This window comes from Neurospora hispaniola (genome assembly GCF_033458365.1).
Source record: "Neurospora hispaniola strain FGSC 10403 chromosome Unknown B0T23scaffold_8, whole genome shotgun sequence".
NCBI classification, from domain to species: domain Eukaryota; kingdom Fungi; phylum Ascomycota; class Sordariomycetes; order Sordariales; family Sordariaceae; genus Neurospora; species Neurospora hispaniola.
In genome coordinates, this window is record NW_026944413.1 from 283,411 (window position 1) to 296,685 (window position 13,275).

Consider the following 13,275-nt stretch of genomic DNA (forward strand, 5'->3'; position numbering starts at 1 on the left):
CGCCAAACTATTACTATTATTATAAATCCTTTATATAAGGTCTTCCCGGTTTTCTATACTCCCCTCGTCTATCCCTATTAAAAAGGCCTCCTAAATTAAACTGTATTTAATAAGGCCCTAAACTAACGGGCCTATAGTATTATTACTTCGTTAATTAACCCTAGGAAGGAAAAATAATACTTTAAATATATTTTAAATTTATAATAAAATAAAGATAATAACCTTAAATACCAGATTCAATAACCGAAGCCTTACTGCCCTAATTAGTAACCTATTAAAGACTTTTAGGTAAATACTAATAATATTAAAGATTTTTATATTAAGAATTTAAGGAAGCCCGGCCCTTAATTGTATAAGGATAGTACTAAAATACCTATTTATTATAAAAGTACTAAATTAATAATTAATATATTACTAAAGTAATTATTACTACAAACTACCCCTTCCTACTCCTAACCGAACTAAATAATTAGGGTAATTATATTTAACTCTAAATATCCAATAAAGTCTCTACGGGTTTTTCTTCACAATTACTCTACAATAGTTTTACAATTTTTATAATTTTAAGGATATAGGACCACTTCATTTAATATATTCAATAGCGAGTCGCTATGGTTATACCGCCTTTCTAATTATATTATTTAAATATTCTACTATAATTACCCCAACCGATTATACCCTTAGAATACTAATAAAAAAACCTAATCTCTAATTTTAGTAATATAATACCTTCAATATAGGAATACTAATATATTACAAGCAAGGCAGCTACTTTATATTTTAGTCCAATTCGGATAATTAAATATAATTTAATTAATAAATTCTTTAATACTCTTAAGAATCGTATCCTTAACGCCAATAATTATATAAAATACCTTAACTTTAATATTGGAGTAGAATTAGAACTTCGCTAAAGTCTATTACATATAATTAATATCTCCCTTTATAAGATAAGGCTTAATATTTTCAATTTAAGTATAATACTCGACCGTAAGTGTATTAAAAGCGGGGTAAGGACCGCCGGTAATTATAAATATATTACAATACAAATTAATAGTAATATAAATACTAGTATATTAATATAATATCAATAATTCATTTAAATACCCCTACTAATACCCCGCTAGTATAATATTACTTACAATTTTTTTAATAGCCTTTTTAATACCGATAAAACCCTAATTACTATAGGTATCCTCCTTAATTATTGTAAAATTCTCAAAAAACTTTTACATTTTAGTAATAATACTTATACAAATAATTTCGTCCTAAATAAATTCACTATCCTCCTTCTTTTAGAAAGAAATAGCCTAAATAATTAGGGTAGTAGTATTAAAAGCGTTTTCAATTATTAATAGAACAGCCTTATCTCGTTAACGAAGCTTTAAACCTAGGATTTTTAAGAATACTTACGGGATTATAATTATCCTTAAGCGTATGGTAACGGTAATACTTCTTCTTCTTCCTTATAGGAAGAAGGTAGGGAATTTTTAACGGGGTAGTACCATCGATTTTAATATTTAAATTATAATGATAAAGGTAGGGTATATAGCCGAATCTAAGTACGAGGGTCGATATTGCGGCTTCGCAGGCGGCGGTACGTCCCTTAGCTATTTTAATAATATAATATATATTTCCTTCTAAAACCTTCTTTACCTATAGTAATAATAGGAAAGCGATAGTAAAATAAGAATAAGGTACGAATATTTTGTTAATAATACACTATTATAAAGGGAAGTAATAATATATTATTATTAAAAAAAAAAAGGAAGGAATAAGAGTAGGAGGAAGGAGCGAGAGAAGAAGTAAGGGAAATACACAATATACAGTACTCGTATTATTAAAATTAAATTGGGATTAGCGTAGCGCTATTTCTATTACTAAGGGCAATAGCCTTTTAATAGGCAGCGTATAGCCGGCAATGCATTTTAGCGAACGTAAACGTATAGTAATACTATTATAATAGGGGAGCAGAGAGTTTATAGTACTTTTGTTTTATTTATAATTAAAGTTAATTACATTTTAAAGCCGGAAGTATTATTACAATACCATATAATATAGTCCCGTCCCTCTCGGCATTCCGCCACCGCAACCCAACTATTCTTTAAACAACTCTATTGAATCTCCACTTAGTTTATATATATAATTTGGGAGTAGAGTTTTCGCTGCTCTCTTCTGATCTTCTCTTCGTGCAATATTACGTCTTCTCCAAGTTCTTCCTGGTCGGCATCGTGACAATTACTTTTATTTCCATCCGACTTTTTTTTAATTAAGTTATATTTAGAAAACCAAAGTGGATCTACGTGCGAATAGAGTTTTATCTACATGCGGATAGAGTTTCTCTTTAATAATCTACATTGGGAATTATATTTCCTATAGAATATATAGTAGCTACCTATAATTGAAGCACAGCTAATATAGTTAGAGAATAAAGTATTTATACGAAGTGAGCGAGTATAGCGGAGCTTCTTTCTAATGGGGCGACGGCCCTATTATTAATCCCTATAAGTTCTCTATCCTATGAGTAGCCTAGTCGTTGGGTAATCCGTTCTTTGGATTGGTTAGAATCCTTCCTATCGTAATCCGTTTCTATAATTGGTTAGAATTACTTTGGTCCGTACATCCGACGGGGGTCCCCGGGGGTGTCCCCCGGGTTTCTTTCTTTTAATTCTAACTCTTTCAACGGGGGGTCCTGGGGGGCGGAGCCCCCTGGTTGGAATAAATAGAATAAATAGAAAAAAAAATTAAGAATAAAAAAAAATAGTGAGTAAAATTATATAAATTATATTTTACCCTATATATTTAGTATTACCTTGCTCCGTAATAGTTAATTGTACTTTACTATTATATTGCGAGTATATTTTACTATAAGGAGGAAGTATATATTTTAATACTATCCCGCAAGGCCGTTAGTCGCCGAAAATCCTATAACCCGCCGAATTTAATAAAGCCTATAACGCTTAATAGTAATATTATTATTACCAACGAAAGTACCCTCCTAGAAGTATTAAATAAGGATATTAACGTCTTAAATACTCTTTAGGATAGCGAACCCGAAAACTCCGACCCGCCTATAAATAAAAACGTTTATTTAATTACATTAGAAAGCGTACTATATGATTATACTATCGAGTACCTTATCAACACTTTTATAAAAAAATAAGTCTAGACCCTTCCAAGCCCTTAGAAAATCCCTTATTAATACTCTTATTCTAGTGGACAATAGTATTTTCCGTTCTATTATCTTGCTAATCGTTCGAACGGTCTAAATATTCGACCCTTTTAATAATAATCTTACGAACTAACTTATAGAATTCGAAAATTTACTTTATATAGAAAGAATTGAACGTGAAAAGTTTAAAACGAACCTTGATAATACTTTAGCGAAATTAAACGTTACTATAATTAATTAGGGTATAAGTAGAAATAAGATTAATTATACTAGTAGAGAATTAAATATAGGAAACGGAAATTCGTTAGGAAATAACCCGGGGGTTATTTATACGGTTAGTATTACCGGGGCTCTTTTTAAAATTACGATTATTTTTAGAAAAGCGCTATTCTCCGACCCGGACCTATTTATAGTTAATTAAAAGAATGCTATCCTATGTAATAAGGTATATATTATTTAGAAAAGCAAAATCCTTATAGTATAGGAATTAAATTATTTCTGTTTTTCCGACGAATATACTAAGATCCTTTACATTAATTACTTATTAAGCCCCGAAGTAACTATTACCCTTAAGAAGGATTCAATAATTATTGTACTTAAATTTAATATATTTAATAAATAGAAATAGTAAATTAATAGGGAATTTATCAAATATTTAAATTCCCGCTATAATAATATTAATTTCAAATTTAAAACTATACAGTACTTCGATAAGTTCAAATAAAGTAATTCATATTTTACTAATTTCAAAACGGAATTTATTAAAACGGCTGATTATTATCAGTTTAATAAAACTATAAAGATTTAGGGGGGATAGCTCAGTTGGGAAGATCTGAGCTTAGCCCCCTTTCGGTTTTATTCAAAAGGTCGTAGGTTCGAATCCCGCTCCCCCCCCCCCCTTTTCATCCGGTTTTTTACCGCCGGATCGGATGAAAAGATCTTCCCCGCTATCGCTCCACTAAGTATTTATAGCGAAATTAAATATAGGGGCCTACCCTAATCTAAAACCCTAGGTACACGTGACTGGGTACGTATTAAAAATCTTATCCTAATCGAAGACGTACCGGCCTCCCTGTTCCGCTAATAGGGTTTAGGAATTAGAATTCTACCTCCGAAATCTATTTTAGAGTTACGGTTCCGCTCGGATAGAACCCGTCTAGTCCTACGACATTAGACTAATTAATATTATTTTACTAAAAATCCCAGTTAATTAAAAATAAGATGAAGATTTCGATTAAAGAAAGTAAGACCCTACTTCCCTACCCCTACCCTAAAAATAAGATAAAAGAAGAATACTTATTTCCGGAATAAAGAAAAAATACTACCGAAGTATTAGGTAGGGAAGTAGGGCTTTAAAGAATTAACTAATTAGAAGCCGCGAAGTCTACCGGGATTAAAGAGATAACGTACTGAGAGAAAAGACGAAAAAAGTAATTAAGGCTCCTCGGGCCCCCTATAGTAAGGTAGGACGAAGGGTTCGGATTAGGGTTAAGGTTGGATATAGAGAAGCTGAGGGTTTTTATCCGGATTTTAATAATACGGTTTTTCCCTTAAACTACAAACGAAGTAGCACCGCATACCCCCCTAGGTAGACTAGTATAGCTAGTTAGCGTGTATAAGACTAATATATATAAAGATTTACTACCTTCGGAATAAGATTTTAATCAAATTCCGTATTATAATTTCTAGTTAGTACTAGTATTTAGGAAATGATAATTTCGAAGGGTAGCTATCCCTCTATAGGGATTTGGCACGTTATTTGGAAGATAATAAATATTATATTAAAGTTAATTAACTATAAATTAGTAAATTTGGTGGGAATAGTAATAATAATGATTCTATTAAAGGAGGAACCGGTTTTAAGGATCGTACTATTAATTAAAGTAGCGATACTATAGACCTCAATATAATCTATATATCCCGGGCTATCTATTCCAACGTTATTAATTAATAGATAAGCGAAGGCCTTTATAGAAAATACAATTAGGATGGTTGTATTATATGCGATTGTAAAAATAGTATCGATTACGGCGGTAAATTTCCGTAATTTACCGGTTCTTATAGTAATTATAATTATTAAGGCTATAGAGGCTATACCGGCCGTAGAAGGCGCAATATTTATTTTAAGGCTAGCCAACCCTCCTCCAATTAGTAAAGTTATGGAATATCAATTTCCGTACTATTAGTACTAAGGGAGGCGAAGGTAACGAGGATAAATATAATGTACTAAACGCTGATAGTTAGGGAAATAATTTCATTTTATAAATAATTATTTATGAAAATAATAAAGTCCTATATAGGAGAAATTCTAGGGTAATACTAAAATACTAGAAATAGTAATTATTAATTTACTAAATAATTTTACTTAAGACGTAATACTCTTTTCTTTTTATTACCTATTTAAATTATATACAATATCATATACTATATTCGTATATAGTAGTTATTTAGCCCTTGCCTTTTAAGATATATATTCATAAAATGAAACGGCCTTATTACTTTTAAATTCGCTTAGTTTTAAAAAGTTTACATTAGCGAACGGTGTTATAAAGGGCTTTATTACCGAGGGATTAGCTACGAACTTCCTTATTAGGCGTTATATAAAAAACGTTACTTTCTTAATATATAACCTCTCCCTAATTTACCCGGTAATTTTAGGCCTACCTTAACGAAAATACTACAAATTATGTATTTTATAAACCGGTAGAAAAGTAATATTCTTTAATAAATATAATACTAAATACCTCCCTATTAATTTACTAACTATTTTAAAAATTATACCGAATACTAATTACTATTCCTTCTTTCCCTAATATCGTTAAACCAATAATCCGCGAAACAATATAGTAAATAATAATAACTTTACTTCTTTAAAACCTTAAATAAGAATAGACAATTATATTATAGGAATAAAGACTTCTCTTTCGGCCTTTAATTCCCGAAAATAACTACTAATTAAAAGTATTCTAGGCACTTTACTATTTAATCCAATCTCGACCCCCTTAAATAATCTATTATAATTTACTATTTAAATTCATTGTCTAATAAACTATTCCCCCCGTAAACTCCCCAGAACTTTAAACGGAGATAGTAAATTATATTAAGAAGATATATAAAATTTCCATTTTTTTATTATTAGGGTCGGGAAATTCGGATAATATTAGAAGCCTAATTGTAAATCTAATAGGGCTATAAAAGGTACGGAAGGCTAATTGGGAGGAACCTAGAACGATGAAATTAGGACTATAATATATAGAACGCCCTATTATAAGCCTAGTAAAGCCAATGGGCCGGGGAAGCCGGACAAAGAATTCTATTACGAGCCTAGTAAAGCTAATAATTGACCGGAGGAGCCGGATAAGAAGTATACAATTATTACTACCGTACCCTATTACAGGCCCAATAGGGCCGCTAAATTTAGGAAATTTAATTAAAAGAATATAATAGGTTTTTCGCCCCTAATTAGAATTAGGAATTATATAACCCGATTGGCCGCTAATATTGAGAAAATAATAATAGTATTTTCTAACCGCCCGGGAAGAATGAAAAGCCCCTCACTAACCTTCCGGGAACTACTCTCTTTGAAGCGCAGCTGTTATAGTCTAAAGAAAGAAATGTGTTAACACAAAGTAAGCGAGCATAGCGGAGCTTCTTTCTAATAGTATAAGACCCCTATAAATTCTTCGTACCGTAAGTGGTCGGCTCCAGGTCTTATCCGTCTATTTAATTAGTCCGTCGCTTAAACTATCCGCTCCTTAGATTAGTTAGATTTCTTACCGCCCCGGTTCGTTCCTATAATTGGTTAAAGTCTATCCAGCCTATACTTATTATTAATTAATCAAAGTCCGTTATCTCAAACAATACAAGACAAAGCTCTATATTTGATTTCGTAGGTTGACTATATATCGTAGATCTTTATAAATTCTAGAATGAGCTATTTGGTAGTAGTATATAAATATTTAGTATTTATATCGGTATATAAGTATTTAGGATTCGTACTAATTTGTACTAATAAGTCCAACAGGGGTCCCTAGGGGTATCCCCCGGGTAGTATCTCTCCTTTAACCCTAACCCTTTTAAACCCTTTTATTAGGGGTCCCCGGAAGTATCCCCCGGATTTATTTCTCTCTTAGTATAATACTTTTAAAGGGGGTCCCTAGGGGTCTCCTCCAAATTTATTTTTATCTCTCCCTTTAATATATCTAACGGAGGTCCTCGAGGGTATCCCCTAAGTTTATTTTTCTTAATATAATATATTTAAGGGGGGTCTCGGGGGTTTCCCCCGGGTTTATATCCTCTAACCCTAACTTTTATAGTCGGGGGTCCCGGGGGCGGTAGCCCCCTAGCAATTTAGAACCTATAAATTCTTTTTTAATTTATACGTATACGCATATTTACTTCTATACAATCGATCTCTATACTACCTAATTAACTATCTTTTTTTTCCTCTACTTCTACTAATTAAATAATCTTTATAATTTATAAATATAATATTCTAATCCGGATATTCCGTTAATAGCTTTATACGCTAATTAATTACTTATACCTAATTTCCTTTATATATAAACGACCGCATTCGATTAATATACAATCTAATAATTAACATACTTTCAATACAAATACTAAGTAGCATTCGAACGATAATCCGCAATCGATAATCAATTATCCATACCCGAATTCCTTTGTATACCCGCGACTACCCCCAAAATAGTAGATTCCTAATAACTATTATACTTTCTTAAAGTAATTAATACTAATATTTATTTATATAGTATTTCTAATCAAACTCATTATTTATATTATAGTATTTATTATAATTATATTCCTATATTAATTAGTATTATAGCTATATATATTATAGTATATTCGTAGAATATAACTTCTCTTAATCTATTTAGGCCTAAGCCTCCCCTATCTATATAATTACCCCCCTCTAAATAGGGCCTTTAATAAAAAGAAGAAGAAGATATTAAATTAAAATAATATAAAAATTATAAGAAAAACTTCCCTTTATCCGAATTTATTAGGAAGAGGGACTTAAATAAATTGTTCTAATAGTATTTTTAGTATTATAAAACCTAAGGAAGGCGTAAAGCAAATTTATTACAGGCTATAAATTTTATTTATAATGGTACCGGTATATTAAACCTAATTGCTTCTATACCTAATATACCTATTACTCCAGTTCCAACTCTTCCAATTTCCATTTAGGAAGCTCCTATAGCCCTTACCCCGGCTCCCCAACGTCTCGTTCTAACTCCCCTTATTACTCTAACTCTTCCCACTTTCCTTTAGGATACTCCTATAGCGCTTATAATATATTATATACAGTCCTTAACCCCTATATTTACTATTTTACCTTAATAACTAATTTAGAATACTACTCTAGATAGTTAAGTACGTATAATAGTATTATAAATACTAGAACTAATACTATAAACGTTAGGGCATTCGTTTCTCTAGCGAGGTACTAATTTATAGGACTCGCCCTTTATAGTAAAAGCCCAACGAACCTATAAAGTTATTCGTAAGGCCTATTGCCTTCGCCACCGTTAGAATAAACTTATTTTATATATACCGTCTCTTTAAATATTACGTAACCCAGTACTATTATCCCTTAATATATTAGTATTAGGTAGTCCTATAGTAAGTAATAATAGTAATAATACTGATAATAATGGTCCGGTTTAATTTAAGTATAAAGATCATAGTTTAATACACCTAAGGGATATCCGCTATCGAAGTCTAAACTTTACAGCCTTCTATATATATTGTATAGATATTACTTTTGAACTAAATAAAAGCTTAAGTACAATATAGTAATAGTATTTAGCGAATATTAAAATTAATACTAATATTAATAGAATAAGTATTCCATTAGTAGTACGAGAGTAATCGGCGTTATAACGATTTTATAAATATTAATAATTATAATTTAACCCAATATTTAGAGTATATTTAGAACGATTAATAATAATAATAATAATCTTGTTCCCTATACTATATAACTATAGTGCCTTTTTAGCATAGGGTCCTTCTCTAGTTCCCTAGAGGGGAAAACCGTACGGCGTTAAACGCCGCCGGATAAAAACCCCTAACTATATTTCGGTTATAGATTTTACGCTGCTCCTACTTTGTTTATAGTTATAACGGTTCTTATTTATTGCTATAGCGAACTAATTTCGTTTCTCCTATTATTGTATTATCCTAATATTAGAATAATAAGAATAATAGGAATAGGATTTAGATTTAGAGCGCTACTTTCTTTTACCGTCCTTCCGTTTTAATATTTACTGCCCCTTCCTCCGCCTTTTCCCCGCTACTTTATCCTATCTTCCTATCCGTTACTCTACTTTCTTATTTCCTTATTCTATTCACAATTATTTCCGCCCTAGCCCTTTACTTTCTACCCTATAATTCTACTTCTATTCATAATAGTATAAAGGCCTTCTCCTTCTTCTATATAATCTTTCTTATAGTATTCCTTCCTAATTTTTATCCTCCTTCTTCCCTATTATAATTCTTACTTAAAATAATTTCCTTTAATTATTATTACCCTAGTCCGATCGATTTAACCTCCGATATAGAAGTCTCCTTCCTTAAACTATCCTCTAATTTTATATCCCTAGTATATTTAGAATTTATAATTCTTATTCGCTTCCTTTAAAATCTTTTTAACCTTATAATTCCCTAAAACTAATATAATTTCCTCCTTATCCTTCCAATCTATATATTAACCCAACTAATATTATTTGTAAAATTCTTTACTTATACTATATTTTAAATTTAGCTATTTACTTAAAAATTAATAATAAATCTACTTCTATTAACGCCTTCTATATAATTATTATTAGTAAAGTTTACTATATTTTAACGTCTAGTAGGTTCTTTATTTTCCTATTCCTTTTTTTATTATTATCTAACTCCTATATTATAGCTTCCTGCGCTTAGAATACGACTTATATTTATACTACTAATAAATATATATTAAACGTCCTTACTAATCTTTATAATGTCCGTAGTACTATTCAGGCGGTAGTTATTACTATATTATCGGATAATTAACCTGATTTTAATTTGAGATTCGAATCGTTTATTCGTATTATTAATAATTTTATTAATTATATATATATACGCCTAGAATCTAATAACCTCCCTACTAATATTTGTACTCTTCCTTACCTTCTATATTCTAATATCGCCACCTCCTATTAAAGGGTTATTATAAATTGATTGTAAAAGATGTCCGTTATAACTATACCCCCTCCCTCCCCGGCGGTAGTGCTATAAACCTAATTTAAATTATTTCCGGCTTTAATAGTAGTACTATTATTCTTATACGTATTATATCCAGTAGTAGTATTATTACTATTCCTATTCGTATAATTTCTAATCTTAATGATAATAATTTTATTCCTAATAGTCTAATAGCCGTCGATACCCCCGGTCGCTACGCCCTGAATAAGGATTAGGTTTAGTAGCGCTATAAGGTTACTGCAAATTAAGTCTGTATAATAGTACTATTCGAATAATTTTTTAAATGTAATTAAGCGCTTTGTTAGGTAGCACTTTAGTTTTTATTATAATTATGATTTAAATGGTACTTATAATTAATATAATTATCCTTTCCTTATCCCTATATTTTATTATTCTAGTATTACTAATATTTTATTCCCTTTTTAAAAATATTTTACAAATTCCTTGTATTACTCTTCTTTTAATTCGATTGTTAAATAATATTCCTTTAACCTTCCTAATTTTAATGTTTAAGAAAAAATTCTTTCGGTTTTAATTCCGTCGTCTAAATATTTTGAAAATTCTTCCTTCGTTAGTAACCAATTTTTAGAATCCAATTAAAAAAGAGTATTTACATTAAAGTAATTCAAAACTATATAGGTAAAGGTCTCCTTTTCAAACCTATACGCGTAGATAAGTATTAGAATGTCCGGTACTTTCCTCTAGTAAAGGAAAGTTTAAAAACTAATAATTTCTATTTTAATTTAAATTAGGAGGGAATTCTTCGCTTTAATTAATAAGTATAATTTATTATTTTCGTCCTCTAATATCCGCTACTTCCCCTTCTTTTTCTTCGTACGGATTATATATCGTTAAATAGCCTCTCTATTAAATTTAAAAGTAAAGTCGGCAATAGTAAATTTATACCGCTAATTCAATTTAATTATTACCGTCGCTAAGTAGTAGTTATAGTACAATATCTATTTTCGAATCGTTACGTTTTTTAATTATTTTTGTCGGTCGGCGGCTATTAATTCCGGAATTTATAATAGTAATAGTTAAATCCCTAATTCCGAGGAGGGACCGGCTACTATTACTAATAATTTTTCTATTAGTACCTACGCTTTAACCTACCGAATTTTGATTATACTACTTTTTAATTTATTAGCGGATAGTTTACCCTTAATTCATTAGGTTTGAATATAATTAATAATCTAAATTATAATCCCCCGAATAAGTTTAGTTTAATTTATCCTAGCGAATTTCTTTTTAAAAGTTCGGACCCTTTTATTAAGGTAGAAGTCGAATAGTAGATAAAAAGTTTCTATTTCTAAATTCTATATTAGCGTAGCCTTACATACTTTAATAATAATTTTTAAATATTTAGTTTAGTATTTTATTAACCTAATTACTATTCTTCGCAGTTTCTTATGAATTTTAATCGGTTAGTAGAATATTAAAATTCTATATATAATAGTACTACGAATATATTTAATATATATTTCCTTTGCCCGAATAAAGGAATAACCTTATATTTTCACTGTTAATTTGTCAAATATATTCGTCTAGGTTTTTATTTTTTATTTTACTACTTCTATATAAATTCTATAATTAAGTTTATAGTTTAGTTAAACCTTTAGGAATTTTATAAATTCTATTAGTTAAAGTATTACGTCCCCGAATTAGAGAGTTTCCGTCCTTAGTACCCTTATCCGTATTAAATATATTAATTCTATTTTATTTATTTCGAATTTTATATCTTTTACTCCTATTTATTTCGAATATATTCCCTATATTGCCTATAAGGTCTAATAGTTCTCTTTTATAGTACGTACTATTATAATAATATTAGTATTATTTATAAAGCCGACTATAATCATATTCGGGATTATAATTAATTTTTTATATAATAGGGTAATAAAGAGAATAAATAGGATAGAGGATAGGAGGGAATTTTAAAGTATACTTATAATAATAGTATAAGGGTAAGATATTTTATTATCGAAAAAGAAGGAACCTCTTTGTCACGGCACTGGCAGGTGCACTCCAGTGCACTCCGGTCTCCCCACCAGCCCAGTACTGAGGGTGCGGCCCGACCGTAGGCACGTAACTACGCGCACTAGCCGTGCCGAGCCTGGGGTTAAAACCCCAAACGCCAGGCGCGCCTTTGTACATTTCCTTCCTTTTTTCCCCATCTTATAATTCTATAATAGACTTGGAATCAACGTATTTAACTTGTCTCTCGTAACCACGTCGCTCGTAACAATCACAAGATCGATCTTTATATTTCCAGGGAGGAAACAAAACATCCCATTATATCTAAAACTATAGAAGCTCCGTATCGCATCATTCCGTAATAGCGCATACGACTAAGGAAAAGGCTTCGGCTAAATCCTTACCCTAAAAAAAAACCTTACAAACTAAAATATTTGTAAAAGAGAGTACGCAAATTAACGAAGTTTAAAAATAGGCTATAAAAGCCTAAAAAGATAAGATTGCTACTAAGCAAATTATTTTTAATATTAATAATATTCTAATTACCCCCGAGGCTGTAGTGGAATAGGATAATATATTCTATCGACGGTTACTATATATTATTACTATTAAAAATAAATAGGATACTTAATTTAGGACCCTCGATATATCTAATTTCAATAATAAGGATATTCTTAATAATATTAACAAAACGATTACATTTTTCAACTAGGAAATTACTATAAAGATAGCCGATATACGATACACCTTTAAGAAAGAAGATCTATACGCATTCCTATATATAAAGATTAGTACGATTGTAAAATATTATATAAAGAAGGGAAATAATCCCGCCTTCGCTTTTAGACTACTAATAGCTATTAGTAAAAAGT

The 13,275-nt window shown here is 30.2% G+C and overlaps 1 pseudogene across 1 annotated transcript; it reads left to right on the top strand.

Annotated features, from left to right (window-relative positions):
* Positions 1-3,979: 3,979 nt before the first annotated feature.
* Positions 3,980-4,066, top strand: B0T23DRAFT_t325 (annotated as a pseudogene). Its single transcript has one exon. The product of its transcript is annotated as a tRNA-OTHER (tRNA).
* Positions 4,067-13,275: the final 9,209 nt, after the last annotated feature.